The 21,688-nt window shown below is 39.8% G+C and overlaps 1 protein-coding gene across 1 annotated transcript in view; it reads left to right on the forward strand.

Annotated features, from left to right (window-relative positions):
- The window catches only part of LOC311260752 (ectonucleoside triphosphate diphosphohydrolase 2-like), a 247,215-nt gene that overhangs the window by 143,004 nt on the left and 82,523 nt on the right, over positions 1–21,688 (forward strand). The gene's annotated exons all lie outside the window — the stretch shown is intronic.

Consider the following 21,688-nt stretch of genomic DNA (forward strand, 5'->3'; position numbering starts at 1 on the left):
GTCAGTCCTATAAAATGTTTTAAAACTGTTTTCTTACTGGCCTCTAACAAGGTAACTTGTTTGCATGAACACTTGTTTCAAATGCAGCTAGTATCCTCCATTATCTTCTTCAAACCTATTCTATTTCAGCTCAATTTCCTATTTCTTAACTTGTTTTAATGTTTTGTTTGATGTCTTCCTACTTGTTTTTAAAATGACATTTTTTATGTATTTTAATGTAATTTTTATGCCCCTGTAAAACACTTTGAGTTGCCTTGTCTCTAAATTGTGCTATACAAATTAACTTTCCTTGCCTTGCCTCCAATCTGCTGCTGTTTGGTAATGATAGTTGTCAGGAGAGACCTTTCAGTGTTTGTGTTTTCTTTAAATGTGGTAAGGAAAAGGGCAAATCCAGCTGAACAACTCAGAAATACACTTTCAAAGCAATCCAAAGCATAAACAAGAAGTGTGTACAGCGAGTAGAAAGCGGTGCTGTAACACCTCAATCAACCACAGAGAGACACAACAGGAATCCAGACAGGACCACAGCAGTGCTGAGTGGATAAGAAGCCCCACTCACACTGCCCTTTCAGTGCGGGAATCATGCGCTAATACTCCGCCTCACTGTCTGTGTGAAAGTTACAGATGCAGAGAGAGGGGACAGGCGAGACGGTGTCTGTCTGAATGGAAAAGCCGGAGGCATGGATCAGGGGCCTGTCGGTCTGATGTGTTCACAGTCTGACAGCTAAACAGATCCTTCACTCACCAAATGAAAGAGAAATGTCCCACACGCAACTTATATGAGGAAAGAAATACTGCATCCATACATGAAAAAGTGTCTGCCATCCTGTCTGTCCTACCAACTCTGTCACATTTCTGCCTGAAAAACAGCCTCTGTCCCCGGCAGCAGAGCCAGGCAGCTCCTGCAGATGAATGATGGTGATTATGTGACGCAATTCAGAGTAAAAAACTTTAACTCACCATGTCTCTGTCTCCTTCCACTATTGTATTGTTGTAGCTACAACTTGTATTGCAAAAAAATCACTGCAGTCAGCCCTCCTGACCTAGACTTCAGTGAACTGTCCCCAGAAAACAGCTTGTGTTGTGAATGTTGTTGGTTCATTTCATCGACTTATTACACAAGATAAGAAAGGTGAATTACTTGATTTCATTGATATTTTCTGAACATACCTGAGGTATATTGTCGCATTATTTTGATGATGCTCTTGTTCAAATTTTCCTAATTTTCCTTCTGTTACATTACATTACATTTATTTAGCTACCAACCCTATCAGTGGATCACTTTTTATTTTTGCAGTGGAGTAATGGGACAGTCTGGAGCAACCACAGTGGGCTGTTAACGCAACAGTATGTAGAAATCGGCAGTTTGTGATTGACTGATTTGGTGCATTTGGCAAAAGGAGGGCGGAGTGGGCGTGAAAGAGACACCATTCACCCGACAAGACCCCCCCCCCCCCCCCCCGACGTGAAAGCACGTATCGTTCAATGAGCAGCGGGTGCTGCCGTGGGACCGTGCCAAAGCACCCACAGACGGCCCAGTCCTCTGAGGACTGGGCCGTCTGTAGGTCTCAAGATTAGGAACTATACTACTCTACTTCTGGAATTATTTTGGTGGCATTTTACTGTAGCAATATGGAGGAAAATCAGATTAAAACCACCCTCATGATTAACTCCATTTACAGTATGCTGAACTTTGACCTTACATCACATCAATTCCTTCATACATGTGCTCCTCATTTCTTTTCTTTTGCATATTGTTAGGGACCCTTTCTCCATATTGCTACAGTAAAATGTCACCAAAATGATACCAGAAGTAGAGTAAGACCCCAGGAACAATATGCAAAAGAAATGAGGAGTACATGTATGAAGGAACTGATGTGACGTAAGGTCAAAGGTCAGCATACTGTAAATGGAGATAATCATGAGGGTGGGATTTTAAAGTGATTTTTCTCTACATTGCTACAGTGCAATGCCACCAAAATGATACCAGAAGTAGAGTAAGACACCAGGAACAATATGCAAAAGAAATGAGGATCACATATATGAAGGAATTTATTTTACATGAGGCCAAAGGTCAGCATACTGTAAATGGAGTTAATCATGAGGATGGTTTTAATCTGATTTTTCTCTACATTACGGCAGTGAAATATAACTAATAATATATAATATAATATATAAAATATAACTAATATAACTTGACTCATCTTGGAGGTGATTTTTCTCCACATTTCTTCAGTAAAAGCACGCAGGCTTTATGTATCTTTTAGGACCTTCACATTTCTTCAGTAAAAGCACGCAGGCTTTATGTATCTTTTAGGACCTTCACTTTGCTCAAGGACCGTGCCTACCGTAGTTACTCTAGTTCGGGCGCAACGAAAATCAAACAGCGGCTCACTTTATTTATTTATTACCGCGGTCTTCCCTTTTACGCAGCAGTGGAAGCAGCAGACTCGGGTTCTTCGTCTCAGACAGCAGCTTTATTTTTATGAAACAATATCTGAACGTTAAGATACACTTTTTCCTCTCGCTCGCTCACCTCTCTCGTCCACACACACGCACACACACATACACCGCTCTCGCTCTTAAAAGGACACACACCGATCTCATAACATGTAGCTCAGTAGAATTTACTGGCGCCCCCCCTCACGCTCCCAGCGCCCCCCACAATGTTTAGAGCGCCCACTGGGGGGCGGTACCGCCCCCGTTGAGAAACCCTAGCTTAGAGCATTCAACTACTTACTTCTACTCGCATGTTCAGAAGGGGGGGCAACCGCCATTCCGACATGTCGCCATTCCGACATGAGGCCCTAATTCTCGGAATGGCAACACTTATACCTTTAATTAAACGTCCCACCATTCCAACAGATTTTTCCTCCTAAGGTCGGAATGGCGGTATTTTTAAATTTTTTAAACGTGTTGCCATTCCGACACATCTTTTAAAAGGGTTAAGGTTAGGGTTAGGGTTATGAGTTGGGTTAGTATTAGTCTTGTCGGAATGCCGGGACGAAACTTTGTCGGAATGGCGGAACGTTCGCATGTCGGAATAGCTGTATGTCGGAATGGTGACATGTCGGAATGGCGGTATGTCGGAATTTTGGGATGTCGGAATTTTGGGATGTCGGAATGCCAGCATGTAACCGTTCAGAAGTCTAGAACACTTTCTTTCTATTGTATTGCTTTCAGACATGCACATACTGTATGTAGTCTTAAACAGCCCAGCATCATTGTTCTTTTAATTCCTCTAACACTGACTGAGCTATTCATATCAACAGCTTTAATACGCCACTAAAATTAAAAATTGCATGACATGACTTTGCAGTAAGGATCGGATCAGAGTTACAGGGGGTGGTAGTTGAAATCTCTTGATCTACAACCGCACTGCAACAGTCGTTGTCAGGTGTGTTTCTTTTCTAGCCCGGTTGTCTGTTTACAGTTGATACATACAGTTGAAGAAGAACTAATAAGAACACCTCAAGACAATTTCACGTTCTTTGGCAAACAACATGCAGTATACATGAGTGTTCAGTGAGGAATCAGCTGTATGAGAGCATGTGTGCATACTATATGTGTGTGAAGGCTACACCCCTCATGACACCGTCTCCACAGGTTACGTCTCAGCCACATTCCTCATGCTAGTGTCCTTAAAAAGCTGCAGTCATCACTCATCCTGCCGTTACCCTGAATGGGTCCCATTTTCTCCTCCGTGCACATACTATCTATACTGTATACACTCATACTGAGTAGTCAGAGCTGATCACCAGCTGAGTATTAGATCGCGTAGATGAGTGTGAGCAGATTATGTCATGAGGTGTGGTGCATTTGGATGCCCATTACAGGCAGTGGGCAGCTGCACATCGGCCCTCAGGTGCCCACAGGTATACTGTAAAACTTTCCTTCATGTTGGTCATTTTAACGTTCGTCAGTTTACGCATTGATATTCATTTCTCAACTAATGGTTTTTGATCACATTACATTTATTTGTAATGCAGTAATTTAATGCATTACTGTTCTTAGTCGCAATGTAATGTACCTAATCACATTACAGTTACTAATCGGACAATTATGTTGTTACTTGCGTTACATAAGTTCTTTAATTGCTTGCGTAATGGACAGATACCTTTTCATGCACGCTTGCACAACAATCACAATGCCTCTCCTGATGTCCATGAAATTAAATACAGTGACAAAGTATAGTGCAGCTGTGGAGGCGCTCTTCATCCTGAGCAGTCTTGTGCTGACCTCCACATGAGGTATAACTACTGGTTTAGTGATAAACACGTCAAATAAGCCAGACTTGTCTACCAAGGTTCCCTGAGCGAGAGTCTTTGAGTGTGTTTGACATGTTCAAGGTCATGCTGATGAAATTTTTATGTAGACAAATCATTTAAAAAACAAAACAAAACAATACATATACAGAGCTTGTAGCAAGGTGCAGAATAAAAGTATCTCTTCTCCTTAAAAACATTATTATGATTGTGAATGAATAATTAAAAAATACATACCAGTCCAAATTATTGTGTTGTTTGTCTCTGTGTAAGAACTGTGATATTTGGTTCCAGCTTCTAACAAGGTTTGCGAGGCAATAGTATAACACTGTTAGTATCACTTGGCATATGTGTTTCATCAGCATCGACAGTCTTGGTAGTTGCCAGTTTGTGGTAAGAAATGTTGTAAAAATGGCTGAATTCTACCGTATGCACCCAACATACACTACCCTGATGTTAGCTAGCTAGTGTTAGCAACATTAACATTAGCTAGTGCAACAACCTGGCAACCAGTTGATGGGGCAGATGTTAGGAACAACAGCGGTGTTGAGATGTGAATGGAAGAGAATGATGGAATCCCACATTTAGTGGCTGAACGTAAAAAGTGTTATGTGAATAACTGTTATGACCCCAGAAGTCGTATAGGTTTTGTCTCTCTGTAACCCTCTGTTACTTGAGTGAGTGAGTGAATGAGTGAGTGTGTGTGTGATTGGTTGCAGGTGTGTTTGAGTGATTGAAGGTTGTCCATGGAGCTGATTGGTTCCTGCCTTGAAGCCAGGAGTTAAAGGCCGGCTCTTCCCAGTTCCTGGGGGCTCTCCTCTCTCAACCAGACTACCAGCATGTTTGTTTGTGTGCGAAATGTGTTTTTAAATGAAACCTTTAAAAATGCTTCGCTGCTGGTGGTGCTTAGGAGATGGATAGAGGGGAGTCTCATTTTCATGTTGCGCCAGGGTTTCCCCTAGGTCCTGGTCGTCACAATAACACTTTTAATTGCAGCTCATATGCTATTTAAGTGTGTGTGTTTTTCCTTTTAAAGTGACATGTAACGTTTTGACCTTCAATACCAGCATCAGAGTCATGTTGATGGTACAGTGTCTTGTAACAGGTGAATGGTGTCTCTGCCTCTTGTTGCTGCTCTATGTAACTTCAGTGAGAGGGTAGGATCACAGTGTTACATACATGTTCACTGAAACATACAAGTTTTCACCACATCACATTGTTCTGATGTCATGAGTTTTGTTTGTAGTTAGCACCTACATTACATCTGACAAACTGTTACACACCTGGGATTTGTATTTAACACAGTGGTGTCGCACTCAGAAACAGTGGGGGGGCGCCAAATCACACAAAATGACAATTTCTACATAATGTTGCTTTAAGTCTGTCATTATTTGATCATGTTAAGAAGGCCAGTCTCTCTTATTATTATATTTCTTGATATATTATTTTGAGGTAAGTGGAATTCTCTACTGGGCATTGTTAGGAAGGCAAACCTCTGTTATATTGTTTCATATATTTGTGTAGTTTTATTTTAAGGCTGTTATAGCCTACTGTGCACCATATTTTTCTGTGAGGTGCTGTTTGGGCTGGTGTTCACCAATTTTCTGTTAATTCATTAATTTATTTGGCACATTTCCCACTGGACATTCTATATCTATTTATTCATATTTTACTATACTTGAAGGCTGGCTTACATTAGCCAGCATATGACACTAATGTAAACCCTGCTTCCACTCTTGGTGATACTCCACGTACGTACAAAGTGTGCCTGCTTGCTTCAGGGCAACATCACCTCCATTCAGACTGTTGATGTATGTAAACTCTGACGCTTATCCATAGACACTGAAACAGGGATTAGAGCTCACTGAGGCCCTAAAATGTTTGTGTGGGTTTCTGCACCGAGAAAGCGGAGTGTCTAGTGTGAAATTGTTTGGATGAGCAGTTCTTAAGAATGCAAGAGGCCAAGCAATCAGTCCGTTCCAAGCAGGCACGTTTGGATGTATTTGTCCCAAAGTACTACTTTTACTTCCCTCAACAAGGCTTCAGTTTGATGGGTTTTCATCAGAAGGATGAGGCAGTTCCACAAACTCCTAAACTCTTGGGATGAATAAAAGTTCATAAAAAAGCTGGCTGGTTCTGCATGTGGAGGCTGCAGGTGTGGCTGTCCTGCAGCCACATACAAAAGGTAGTCATGATTTGAGCTGGCTGCTGCCCAAGCAGCAGGGCAGAGGGAAGCTGTGGCCTGCACATTCCTCCACAGCATCTAATAGGAGTGATGAAAGCAGGGAGCACAGAGCGGCAATAACTGGCCACAGTGCTAACAGAACTAGCAATAACCTGGCCATTGTGTGTCTGGCATGAGCAGGTGTGCTGCGGGTACTGATGGACATATCCCATCCACAAAGAGGCTGAGGTATGCATCAAGTGGATTTAAAGTTGCCCTGTGGACATTTTCTTGTAAACAGAAGTTTACAGGAAAAAAGAAGTTCCAGAAGTCACAAAGGTTATGTTTACATTCAGTGTTACTCCAAAATGCACTGTGTGTGGTTTTCTTCCTCATTAAACCTTTGCAAACCCTCCTTTTTTAATATACGTGAAATTCAGCACTGTTTACACTCATGTTTCAAGTCGTCTTCTACCCTGCCTTGATTGGCATGCTGCAGCATACGTTGGCCACCACCACCTGTTGATCAGGGGACTAGTGTATTACCTGCTGTGTAACATGCACACAAGGGCATATGTGGGATTAACTGCTATTTTTTAAAGTGAGATTTTGAACATGAATGCAGAAAGCATCACAGGGAACTATTAATAGCAAGTTAAAATGGCTTTGTACTCATTAGTTTCTAGAATTTTTTATGTAACACTTTACAATAAGGTACACAAAAATGTGAGTAGTAACTGTGGAGCGAATAAGGAATAGATCAGGAACTACTTAATATTTAACGGATCATTAATGAGTAATAACTCAATAAGTCTGATTTGAGGACTATATGGTAGATAATGATGAGTTACTGGTGAACAGACTGGGAGGTAATATATTAATGAATCATTAGGTCATGATTAGTTCATCAATATCAGAATTGGCATTGACCGCTTTCTTCCTGAGTTGGTCCTGATTAACTATCAACAAGCCACTGAGTGGCATGAACTAGTGACAACTCATTCATTCCTTTTTACTTACTCATCAGTTACTCTTCTTGTGTACTTTCAAGTGAAGTGAGACATTATACGGAGTAGTTACTTACTAGTATCTCATTACTTAATGATTAGGTACTGAGTATTTCATTGTATCCACAATTTTACAGCCCCTTCTTTCAAAATATTGGCGTATGGGAATTAGTATTTTTGGGCCCGCAGTGCATCACATGACGTTGTAGTTACACAGTTTGGCCATTACAGCAACTGGCTTCAGAGCCTGGCGCTCCACCTGGGGGCTTGATGGTTCATAGAGAAAGCATCTCAGTGCGCCAATCTAATTAATCCATTAAAGTCCATCAAAAGGGCTTCATCTGTAAGTTATAAAGTATTTACAGTTATATTACCATGTTTATGTAACTATTTCCTGAGTTTGAGTACATTGTTTTTGATGATGGTTGGGTTGTTGTCCGCTTCATATAGATGCATTAATATTGCTAATTATAGCATTGGTGCATGTGTAAATGATGTTTACTGCTGTATTTTCTGATGTTATTACATACAAGAAAATTCTTGAAAGCACCAGCTTACATTGATTTACGTCAGTTGTCTTTTCTTTATTGATGTATTAGAGATATTATTATAATACAAATTTACTAATTTGTTTGTGTTTTTGTGTTTCCTTTTTTAGTTATACAAAATGACATATTTTCCTCATTAAACCCTGACAACACAACAAACTGCCTGTTCTTTGGAGGATGCAATGCTGGAGAATATAATGTTTAGCTAGCTATATAACTGAAAAATATGTTTAGTACAACAAGTTTTAGTGAGGACAGCATAGATATGTTGCCCATGTATAGTAGTATGTTTAGGCTATACAGCCTAGCCCTATATACAAGATGTTGAAATTAATATTTTAATTTCAGTTTGTTTGTTTTCTACATATGATGTGTTTTCCTTAGCAATAATGTGAGTAAAGGCTACACTTTAATGCATGGTGGGTACAATGAGCATGTGATAACATTTTTGCCTGTGTTGTCATCTTTGTCTGTTTCATGTCAGGTTGGTTTTTTCAGTTGTGGAACAATATCAAGGACAAGAAAATGAGCAAGTTGGCATCTACCTGCCTCAGCTTGGGTTCACTTGTGGACAGCACTACGCAGCCTTCTCCAGGGGGAAGACAGTAACCAACAAAAATGTTTTTTATTCAAGGAAATGAGGAGGGGATAATGGGACAACATTATGTATTAGAAGCTACTATAATTCTTTGTGAGTAGCTGCAAAGTGTTTTTGTTCTTTAACTAACAGCATATCTGTTTTCTATGCTCCACCTTATCTGTCCTTTACCATAGGTTGACTTATCCTTTAATTGGCAGACACAAACTTGTTAACTAATGGTAAATAATCATGTCGTAACGACTAATCAGTATGATGCACCACTTTCCTTAGGGAGACAATAAGTAACTAATAGCAGTGTATTAATAAAGTAATGATTTGTCCTTCGTTATTTGCAGTTTAGTGCATTTTTCAGAAGTAATCAAATGATTTGCATTAAGTCACAGGCTTTTATAACAATTAACAGATACCCATGAACAATAATTACATATTAGCTCAACAAAATGTAATCTAATTTTCTTAATAAAGTAACCATTCTGTACACAAAATGTACTTAAGAGTTCAACAACTCCCCTTATATTTTGATACAAAAAGTTAAAACTTTTTTTTCTGGGGCCTGGGACAGTGACTGTCCGGAGAGCACAGACCCCTGGAGGAGAAGGAGTAGGCAGACAGTCCAAATCATTGGCAGCAGGGCAGTTGAGCCCGTGTGGGAGCTGAGCTGATCCTCGGCGGCGCTCCGAACAGAGGGTGGCAGGTTCAAAGGGAAGTCTATGGAAGCCGACAGTTATTTTTCAGGCGTCCGCATCACTAATGCTCATTTTTTTATCAGTCTGTTTTGCACTTCAGGAGCCACCATACCTCTTGGGGGTCAGTGTAACAACCTGGAAATCCCAAAATATAAGCTCATTATAAAGGTGTTGTCATATTGTTCTTGATGTCACTTATAGAATGCTGAGAGTGTGTTTTGAATCCTGGATGTTGGATTCACTGGCCTCTTACATCTTGGCTACATGGAGCCATAAAGTTATCATTTGTGGGAAATAAAAGAAAAGTGGATTGTGTCAGTGTTTAGTCATTCACACTCATAACTTTGTACAACAATAAATAAATATCATACATTTGCACAAAAATAATCACAGTTTTTTACAGATAATTATGGGCTGTGTGGGCCAGTAACATCATATAAATTTCGCACAATTGGAATACAGGATATGTGGGCTCTGTATGTTGGGCAGAAGGGTCACAGAACGTCAAGATGAGTAAGTCAGTTTTTAGTTAGATTTGATGGATTTTAGGATCTGAAATATTGGCATGAAAATTTCAATCTGTGTTGCAGGGAGCAGAGAGCCATGTATATGGTGTGTTTAAGGCCTCAAAAGAAGGCAGTCTGAAATATAAAGGTGGGCAGTTGTAGGAGTCACCTTCCATTAAAGGCTATTCCAGATTGGAAATGAAGATACAGAAAGCCAGAAGAGGAGGAAATAAAGCAGAGTGTTAGGAGTTTTGCATGAAAACACACCGGGTACAATTGAAGGAGCAGCAGGATTTAGCTAAAAATGACAGCGGCCAGAGCCATCAACACAGATTCTGCCTTTCCATCCTGTGAATCTGACATTTCTTTAACTGCACACTGCATATTTAGTACACTAGAATAAACAAACTGGTATTTCAAAGGGACTTTAGTGTGGGAGCTGGCGGTGTAGCCAACTGACAGAGAGTGTCCTGTTAGTGGGCAGGGGAAAGGTGGCACCACTACACAGCGCTGCCTGTGATTCAGAGGGGAAAATGTTATCACAGTAAAGCCGTAAACAGAAAACGTTCCAGGGCTCCCTACGGGAACTGGGACACAAACACATAAAGCTCACTGTGCCTCAGGCTGCTGGAAAACCCATATACAGTAAATGGAAATTAAGTCACTTTTAATCAAGAAATGACTGCACAGCAGGTATTGTACAGTGTTTGTGAGTAAGAAACAGGCCTGGCTACACTCAACCTTGAAGTAGCTCAGCGCAGAATTTGTTTCCTTCAGCAAACTAGCGAGAACATTTGTTTGCTCAGCAGCTAGCAGCATGCACTAATACCCAATGACAAATATTCAGTGTTATTGGTGTCTAAAATTAGGCAGGAGTGTTTGCACTGATATTCAACTGGACTGAGGTCATATATTCAAAGGGCTCTTTGAAATGGCTTCAAGGTTTAGGGTGTACATTTTCTTGGGGAGTCTTGAATCATTTCAAAGTAAAATAAATGGACCCACCTGGACAGACAATATATTTGTGTGCTGCTGTTGGTATCTAGACTTCTGCAGCATCAAAATACCACACTTTAAGTCTAGTCATGTTCCTGAGGAAACAAATGTATAAATAAAGGAAAGCTAAGAATTTGTCTGACTATTAAAGTCACTGCATTTCAAGTAGTCAAAGGCAACTGGAAGGTTTTAGTCTTCAAAGGTGTTATATTCCACCAGGGTTCAGCAGTTCTTCTGAGTAGTATCGCACATTTAAACCTGTGGGTTTCCTTCACGACTTGATTCCGCCTGAGTTATGAAAGCAACCTCATTGCCAGATAAGACCTGAGATTCGATCAATACCCACAATTCTGTTTAATGACAACATTTACATTTTTTGAATAGAACAGAATAGAATAGAATGACTTTATTGATCCCAGACGACTGGGAAATTATTTTGTCACAGCAGCAGTGGGTCTGCACATAACAGAAATAGAAAGCAAGATATATACAATATATATATATTCGCAGTGCAAACTATACTATAAACAATAATAATCCATACAACTATACAAGAAATAAATAATTCCTATGAATGTGCAATAACAGAACCAACATGTGCATATGAGTGTGCAATAACAGAACCACAGGTAATAGTATAAATAGATAAATAGACTTAAAAGAACCTAGAATGTGCAGATGTAAACATGTTATAAATGGAGTTAAAACAGTAGAGAGATCAGAGATCTCTCTGTCAGGCAGAGGTGAGAGAGTTATTGTATGTAGTGATGGTTTGTGGCAGGAAAGATTTCCTGTATCTGTTGTTACGACAGCTAAGCTGAAGCAGCCTTTTGGAGAAGGTGCTCCGCTGTCTGACCAGTGTGAGGTGGAGAGAGTGGAGAGTAATATCCATGATGGATAACAGTTTTTTCAGTGTCCTCCTCTCCACCACAGCCTCCAGAGTGTCCTGCTTACAGCCAATCACAGAGCTAGCCTTTTTAATGAGTTTATTGAGTCTATTGGTGTCACTGGCTCCAATGCTGCTTCCCCAACAAACCTCAGCAAAGAAAAGTACAATGGCCACCACAGACTGATAAAAGATCTCCAACATCTTGCTGCACACATTGATGGATCTCAGCTTCCTGAGGAAGTACAGTCTGCTCATCCCCTTCTTGTTCCCTTTTTCCTGGGATATCTGCACATGGGAGCTATGGTATGGTTAAGGTCAGGGAAATATAATGTTTGTATAAGAGGCACACCACATCACTTTGTGTCACTACATATGGAGCACACAACTTCCTGCATTGGCACCAGGAGAAAATTGCACGCTGCAGAATCATCCATATCAATGCAATTTCAAGGGATGTTGGGTTGGTTAAAGTCACATGGCTCTCATGTAATAGCTATATGTTTGGGGAATGAAACAACTGATAACTGATATTTACTGGTAAACTAATTAAAATGCCTGAAAGTTAGCAGAAAAAAGAAGAAAAAGAAGAACATTTCCTGAGGCTATTCCACTCTTAAAGGTGGAGGGGCCAACCATAAAAATTTTATCCTTCAGCATTTTGTAATTCAAGTGGTCTGAGAGCAAACTAGACTTTTCGACCTCCTCTGGGTTCTATTTTCAGGCTCTCTCCTCGGCTACACTTGTATCGTCGAGTTTCAACAAGGCCTGATGACAAACAGAGGGGAACAACTATTGAGGGGATACGGGGGTGTGTGTGGTGCTCCAGCCTCTCATCCTGCTGTTACATGACTTCTCCTTGAACGAGACTTGTGTTTCTGATTATAAAAACAGATCTTATTATCTCACAAAAAGGTCTCCCTCTGTAGGAACGTCGTCAGACACTGAGAATAACAACCTCAGCCTGTCAGTGGCAAAAACAAACATTGCCCCTATAAATTAAGTTGCAGCCATTCTAGCCACGTTATGGCTGCCAGCTGATCTTCTGGACCGATTCCAACACTTTTGGTAAGTATGAATCATTTACACACCACAACATATCAATATCGGGCCCAGGTAAAAAAAACAAAAAAACTGGAATTCCCCTTAAAGGTAGATTTCGTTGAAATTGTTTGTGGTATCATGCACACATTATGTTAATGGTAATCCATTGGCACTTCAAGGTATGTTTCGTTCTCAGGCAAGTTTGTGTCTATTATTAGGTCTCATTTATATGATGGCTCATTATGTATGTATGGTGTGGTGTATATATTCCTGCCTGTCGTGCATGAGCTCACCAAGTCAAGATCCTAAACAGTGTTTGCTGAAAGGGCTATAAAGTTATCTCAATGCAACACATCCCAGCTCAAAATTATAAAGTTCCAGTGCTTCATGTAATGCTGGTACCATAGAGAGCTTCTAAAAATTGGATTCAACTATCACAAGACAATAAAGCTCAACATCACACCAACATTTTGCATTTAACAGTTTTTCAAAGCAGAATGAGCTACCAAACCTTCAGTGATCGGATATATTGTGGTGAGCAGTTTTAGTGAGGTTTTCAGGAAGGTTGGTGAGGCAACGCATTTATCATATAACAACAATGTTAACAACATATCTCAGTGTACTGAAAAAAAGTTAAGACTGGTTGAACCTGGAGTGCTGGACTACACATCACATTTCACTACATCATCACCTGGCTACTGAAAAGCCGGGCAAAGCTGAAACAACCAAAGAAGACGGTGGTTTGACAGTGACATCATGCTACCAACCACAGCAACAGACACACACTCAGTTGTTATGGTGCCAGGCAGCCAGTCTCAATATGAAAACCTCCTTCCTTCACAACACTGTTCATTCAGTCTCAGAGCCTTATTTTTCCCATAAAGTGGTAAACTGGTGAATTGACCTACTGAAGCACACTTAAGTATTTCAGCTTATGAAAACTGTTCAGATATGTCAGCCTCATTTTTCTCTCTGTAGTTCAAACAAACGTGTTGATAAATATATGACAGTGAAGGTACAATCTAATATGTACTGTAGCCTGTTTTCTCCAAATTCTAGACGAGATGTTGTGTTTTTTATGTTTCATTCATATACTTGCTCTTTTCTTTTCAAATTATTTGTATGCTCTTCCTACAACCTCTTCTCTGACCCTGCATCAGACAGAAATCTCTCAGGTGAAATAACTGTGACTTATGACTTATAACTTATGTGGGACCCCATCACTCACACTGATGTAAGAGCCAGAGGATGACTTAATGGCCTACAGCTTTAGATTTTGTCCAGATACCCTTGAACCATAAGCCTGTAATGAAAAATGTTATTTTTTTCTTTGATACATTTGCTAAAGATAAATCAAATGCAGACTCTTTTTTCTGACAACTGGCACGTTCAGTTCAACTTGAACAACTAATCTTGTGGCCCAAAGTGGATGGAAGTGGATGATTGGTGGCAATGTTGGAATTAGGGTTGAGGAATGGAATATGGACTCTCAGTGCTTCAAGCACATAATACATATAAACATAATACACATAATACACATACACATAATATACATAATACACATAAACATAATACACATAATACACATACACATAATATACATAATACACATATACATAATACACATACACATCATTCACATATACATAATACACATACACATAATATACATAATACACATACACATAATGCACATAATACACATATACATAATACACATAATACACATATACATAATACACGTACACATAATACACATACACATAATACACATACACATAATATACATAATACACATAAACATAATACACATAATACACATATACATAATACACATATACATAATACACATACACATAATACACATATACATAATACACATACACATAATATACATAATACACATAAACATAATACACATAATACACATATACATAATACAAATACACATAATACACATAATACACATACACATAATACACATACACATATACATAATGCACATAATACACATATACATAATACGGATACACATAATACACATACACATATACATAATGCACATAATACACAGACACAGAATACACATAATACACATACACATAATACACACACAGAATACACAAACACAGAATACACATTCACATACAAATAATACACAGACACAGACTATACATAATACACATACACAGAATACACATACACAGAATACACATACAAATAATACACAGACACAGAATACACATAATACACATATAAACATACACATACACATAATACTCATAATACACATACACATAATACACATACACATAACACACATTCACATACACATAATACACATAATACACATACACAGAATACACAGAATACACAGAATACACATACACATAATACACATACACATAACACACATTCACATACACATAATACACTGACACAGACACAGACCACACATAATACACATACACAGAATACACAGACACAGAATACACACACAGAGAATACACATACACATACAAATAATACACAGACACAGAATACACATAATACACATACACAGAATACACATACACATAATACTCATAATACACATACACATAACACACATTCACATACACATAATACACAGACACAGAATACACATATGAAGAATGAACTAAAATGCTGAAAGTAATCTCTGAGGGCCAAACTTTCATAACTAGAATGCATTTGGAGTACAGCTATAGGATTTTGCAAGGTTTCATGAATTTAAAAGATGTTTCAAAAGGTCTGTTTTCAGTGACCTGAAAAGCAGTTTGTGTGTGGACCAAAGGCTAGAATAAATAACAAGATACGTTTTTTTAAAAATACCTGTGTATGTGTGGACACGGTGTTAGTATTAATAGGCTGTCTCAATTCGAGGAGTATTTAGAAAACAATATAATAGCAACTAGAGATGTAAAGATATACTGAATTCCCCGATGTTGCAATTGCGATATTGCATTCTACTATCTCTCCTTGTGATTGTATTGCTGTTTGAACAGCAGAGGGTGCAGTCATACCGATCAGGACTCCTGGTATTATAGGTCCCCCGAGAGTTCTCATGTAATTAGGCACAAGGAGAACCTCGGAGGAAAAAAGAAATTATCCTCTTCTTCGTCTTTTTCTCTTCTCTTGTAATACATGTAGGCTACTTACTATTTCTGTTAATAATAATAATTAAAAAAAATTACAAACAACACACGTGTATAGAGAGCTATGCATCCTGCTGCACATTTTCCTGTCTCTGCCTGTGACTGGAGGCGAGTGGGCCTTCAGTAAACTGAAGCTTATAAAAAACTACTTTACCTCTACACTCTACCATGTCTCAGGAGAGGTTGAATGGTTTGGCAATGCTCTCCAAAGAGCGCCAACTTGCCCAGAAACTGGACTTTATGAAATGACTTCAATGCTCAGTTCAAAGGCTAAACATGTGGTATTTTGCACCGCACCACAGCCAACAGGCCCCATGGTCTTTCCACCACGTTGGTTTTATGTTTCGCTTCTTTGTTAGGTTATTTACAACAATGTTGGAGTATTTTTGAGTTTGTTAAATAATGCTTTTGATTTTTACAGTGACCCATGATGAGAAGTTATTAATAGTATGTTGGAGCCGAGCCGTGCCTGCACAGCCTAATTAAATGGAGTTGTCATGCAAATCTGTGTGGGTCTAAATTCAAGTTTAGGAATGATACCAGTCACAGCGTTTTGCAGTATTTCATTGAGTCATCATTCACCAGTAGGCCATGGGAGAGTTGTTTCCATGATGGTGTTGAGATTCAAGCTGAAACTTGGCACACAAACACTGTTTTACAAAACAAAAATAGTTTATTTAGTATTAGGTTTTAATTGTATTTGTAATGACACTCAGCTGAACATTACACAGCTGCAGCCAGTTGTCGGTGTGTTTACTGGTGGAGAAACTACAGCTGACTATCAAGAAAAACACAACATCAACCCATTAACACCAGACAGCCACTGAACATACAGTTAGTTAGTTAACGTGTCAGTTACACTGACAGAGATTTTTCGTGGTCCTGGTCGTCTGCTGGACAACAAGGGGGCGGAAGATCGGTGTGACCCACGGCCGAGTGCCTGCTCTCGGGCTGTCCTCCCATGTCACACCCCCCTGGCTGCCCTGGTAGTCCTGCTGTACAACCAGAGGGAGAGAGGAATTGCTACTGGCTGCTGAATTGTTTTGCAATTGTACATAGTCCATTCATTATTATTATTATTATTATTATTATTACTCACTGCCAAAGACAACTCACGACTACGCTTTGCACATGCTTAGATCATGGCAGGCTTCTTTTATTTTAGTACTTTGTAGATGGAAAGCAGACGGACCTCAAGTAAAAAGTCAAAACAAATTGTATATGAATAAGGTTGATTCTCCAGCAAGCAATGGCTAAAATCTGGAGTTGGTCCCTTGGCATTTACACTTTGCACTGCTCCCTCAGGGTGGGTTAAATGCAGAGTACCCGTTTCCCCATGTTGTACACTTTATTTTACATTGCATTTACATTTTTTGTTATGAGCAGTAATAATAATTCTATAATTTTGATTTGGTCATGAGCAACTGTGAATGAATCAGTTCCAGCCATCCTGTACTGAGGCCTGGGTAATCAGGAACAAGTACGTGACCGACAGCCAGTCTCTGCACGAGATGTTGAAAACAGCAGATAAACCCATTAGAAAAGTGTTGTGTTTGTGATGGCTATCAGAGCTGGCATCTTTGGAAGCTGATGCCCACTCTCACTCTGCAGTTTCTCTTGTGCACTGGCAAGGGATGTTTTTGATGGAGAAACACACATACTTTAGACTTGTGTAATCATAACCAACTGACTGAGTGGGTGGCCATTTTCAGATGTCAGCACTTTCAATAACAGAAGTTTCAGACCACCGGGAGAGGACTAGGGTTGACTGGATTTTGGCCAGAGAGATACTGAGGCCAGAGAGTGATACTGAAGTGATGCTAACGAAGACCAGCACTGAACATAGGTACAGAAACACCAGAATAAGCAACCTGCACAACAATTTTCATGTCTCTTTACCTTCTGTGTTATTATTTAAAAATCCAAAGTCTATTAGGTTTTCAGTGAAGAATGAATGGCTCCATACAGTTTGTCTGACATATTCAAAGTCTTCAAAAGCCCAGAGATCCCACATTGATTTGAAAAGATGTTATTGACACCCTCGATACACAGCTAAGCAACACTTTTTGGATTAAAAAAGGACATTTGAGAGAGTACTTGGTACTCTGGGCCCTTGTCTTTCACAGTTTTTGACACTTCACAAGAGGTGAAGACCTGTAGTCTTTGACAGACAGAAAAACACAACCAAAAAGGACAAAATGAGTGTCTTACCATTAGGTCTAGTTTAAATTTGGAGGTATGGTGCTCCTCTTGGGTGTGCCTCCTCTGCATCCTGTTCCAGACAGGCTGAAAGTGACCCTCAGACTATTCCTGAGGGTCTGGCTGACCTGGGCGGCTGCTGGTCATGTTTAGCTGCAGGGGCAGCAGGCAGAGTTTGATCCACAGGAACAAGATGGTGGACCTAAGAAGTGGCAGAGGTCTTCACCTGTCTGAGCCTGACCAGGACAAACCAGGATCTGCAGGTCAGTGCCGGCCTCTGACTTCAGGGAGCTCTTCCCTTCCAGGTTCAACTGAGAGTTCAAAGGAGATCGCTTAAGAAGAGCGCTTCTTCCTCCACATGTCCTGTCTGGGTTTTCTCTAGATCACACGACGCAAATCATCTAATTGCAGCATTTATGTTACTTAACCACCCTTCTAAGTTAAAATAACTCAATGTTGACTTTTAATTTTGTTGTTCCAGTTTTTAAGACAACAATAGGTGAGAAAGGACTCAGTTCCACAGTGTCTTGCCTTATAAAAGATTTATCCTGATTCCAAGAATCAACATTAATAAATAATATGGACTCATCTCAAGGAGAATGAGCCAAGAACACAGTTTTCACAGAGTTTTTATACAGAGGAGACTCTTGCAGACTTAGACAAAATGCTGTAGTTGTTTATCTGTGCTGGACACCTGCTTTGCTGTTCATTAGCAGAGTACAAACTGATTCAGATGAGTGTGAGCTACACCAGGCTTCCTCTATGCTTACATGAAATAAGTTACCTTGACAGTAATGCTGATTGTACATATCTGCTGTGAACACTAGAATGGGAAATAGTACTTTATGTTTGTAAAATCTCACATCTGGCCACAAGTGAACGGAGCACACTGTACACTTCATACGCCTTACATCAGAGGTTCCAACAGTCTAACTATAATTTCACATAAATCATTCATAAAATAATACGTCCTCATGTAATACTGTAACCACAGTTTCACGAACAGCAGTCTTGGGTGAAAGTCCTGTGTTTATTTGACCATCCCATGGCCACTAGAGGTCGCCGCCTGACACAAAACATAAATATGGGTCTGCATTCACAGCTAACCTATAATTTTGTGATGAGGACAGGGTGGTACGTCTGTTGCTGGCTAAGCTAGTGAATCTCATGCTGCATAAATTTGTAAATACAAAATCACCATAAAGCAGACATGCTGAATGGCAAACTGATGTTATTTGTCAGTTGTAACTCTGACTAGTGCCCATCTTTTCTCACTTTAAAGTGTCAAACTTTAACGAGACATCGTCGTGCCTGTTTTTTTTATGTCCTTCTTCTGATTTCTTTCGTCTCTCAGGCACAATCTCTTTTACTGAAAACTGCTACAGATGAGTGACAAATGAAACGGAAAAGACAACATGAAGCATTGATCCACCATGAGCCTCCAAAGCAGCTTCAGTAGATTGTCTAACTCTGCAGAACTCCACTTAAGGCATGAAGACTACCCTCTGAAGATTTTCTCTCATTTGGTATTTAATGATGTTGGCACAGTGACATGTTGCTCCATGAACTTCTATAGATGTTCAGTTGAATTAAGATCTAGTTGCTGTAAAGACAATAGCATATGATTCACATAATTTTCATAACTACCAAACTATGTGAGCACTGTCTTGGATGGGAGCATTCTTTATTTGTCCAAACTTATTTAATGAGATCTTTTCATCAGTTGGTCAGATGTCTCTGAACTTAATTTTCCATCAGAATATAAATGTTGATCCATCCCCATTTCTTCTCAATATTAACAAGGGAACACTAGATTTAAATCTGAGTTCAAACTTATGGGGAAACTTCTGTTACTTGCAAGGGAATGCATATTATTTAAATGGATTGAGTCTGAGCCCCCACGGTTACTATGTGGTACAATGAAATACTGCAGATCTGTCCCCTAGTAAGGCTGTCTGCAGTCTTGTGTGGCAGTGAATGGGAATTTAGCCAATTATGGAATCCCTGCTTAAATCATGTACCACAATATCTTGACTGACTGGCTATCAAAAATGTTTTTTTCTAACAACATTGTCAAGTATGAAAAGGTGCAACTTTACTCTCCCATTTCTTTTTCTTCAGCTGTTTTAGTATTAGGGTGATCTTTTGTCTTGCATAGGATTTGCTTTTGTTTTTGTGATAGAGCATTGACAGGGCTTGTTATTGGTTTGTGTTTATTTGTAATTGTTTTATTTTTTGTGTATGTATGTATCTACAGTATATATGTATTCTTATTTTGTCTTGTATGTATGACATGGGTGGGTTCACAATGAATAATACAAATTCAAAATGTGTTTAAGTAAAGGTACTTTTTGATGTTTGGTAATTAAAATTAAGGTTACAGGTGTGCCCACCCTCAGAGGCTGCTGCTGAGGGGGTTAAGGGCCTTCACATTTTGAGGTTTGTGTTTACGGATGCAATGACAGAGACAATGAGCCTCGTCCAGAGTGAGATGGCTGCCCACACCTCAGCTGACAGAGGGAGGCTGCAGAAATACTTGTTCAGCCATAAAAGGATACAGAATGAAATATATACCTGTGTGCCATGTTGGGAATGCATTGCTCAGTTATTAAAATAAAACAAAACAAATGAACCAAAGTGTGATACACAACATAACTGGGAGTGAGTATTTTCTACCAATGTCAAGATATAATGTTGTCAGGGCTGAGCATTGTCAGGTTAACTGCATGTGATCCAACAGCCATCTAGAATTTATGCGTCATCCTGCTCAGTGAGCTGTAATTTAACAGGTGGTAAGAGGAGCCCTGTCAGGGTGTGCTACGTGACCAACAGTCTCACTCCCGACGCGTCAAAAAACGACGCTTGGTCAGGGCCCTTTCACGTTGTGTACTGACGCTCAAGGTCTCCCTCAGCATCTCATTTCCATGCACAGGGATTTCAATTGATTCCAATGTAATCCCCTTCGCGGCGATATGTGACGCTCAGAGCAAGTGATCCAGCCATCCATTCACTCCTGACTATTGGACCCGGCCGTGGCGTTGAAAGACGCCGTGAGCGTCAGTCCTATGGCGAGTGGATAGTGCCACGGTTACCCAGCCAAAGGAGACTGTCGTGTCGAATTGACGTCTGAACCCTTTGCAACACATACGCCGTCAGTGTAGGTCGTCGTTGATAAGTACGTCGCCTCACCTACGCCGTCGTCAGGGTCGTGTTGACAAGTACGTCGCCTCACCTACGCCGTCGTCAGGGTCGTGTTGACAAGTACGTCGCCTATTTTTTCCTTTAAAAATGCTCAATGACAATAAGATAATAATAACAATAACTAGAAAAATTGTATTTCCTGCGAAAATACAGTGTGAATGCTGACTGCTGAAGTGATTTTGCAAAATCTGCTGAATGTGCTGGAAAACACTTGCCTAATGCAAAAGCTGAAAAGGCAGAAAGGCTGAAAAGTAATAGGTTGAAAGAGCTTAAAAAGCTGAACATTTTGATAGTTGAACTGTTTCTATAGCTGAACGAATCCTGAAGTAGTAGCAGAGCGAAATATGAGAAATTCCCCATAAGGATGAATGGGAAAAATTTTGCAGAAAAAGCTGAATATTTCCAAAAG

Source organism: Pagrus pagrus, assembly GCF_965226575.1.
Source record: "Pagrus pagrus genome assembly, chromosome: 8".
NCBI classification, from domain to species: domain Eukaryota; kingdom Metazoa; phylum Chordata; class Actinopteri; order Spariformes; family Sparidae; genus Pagrus; species Pagrus pagrus.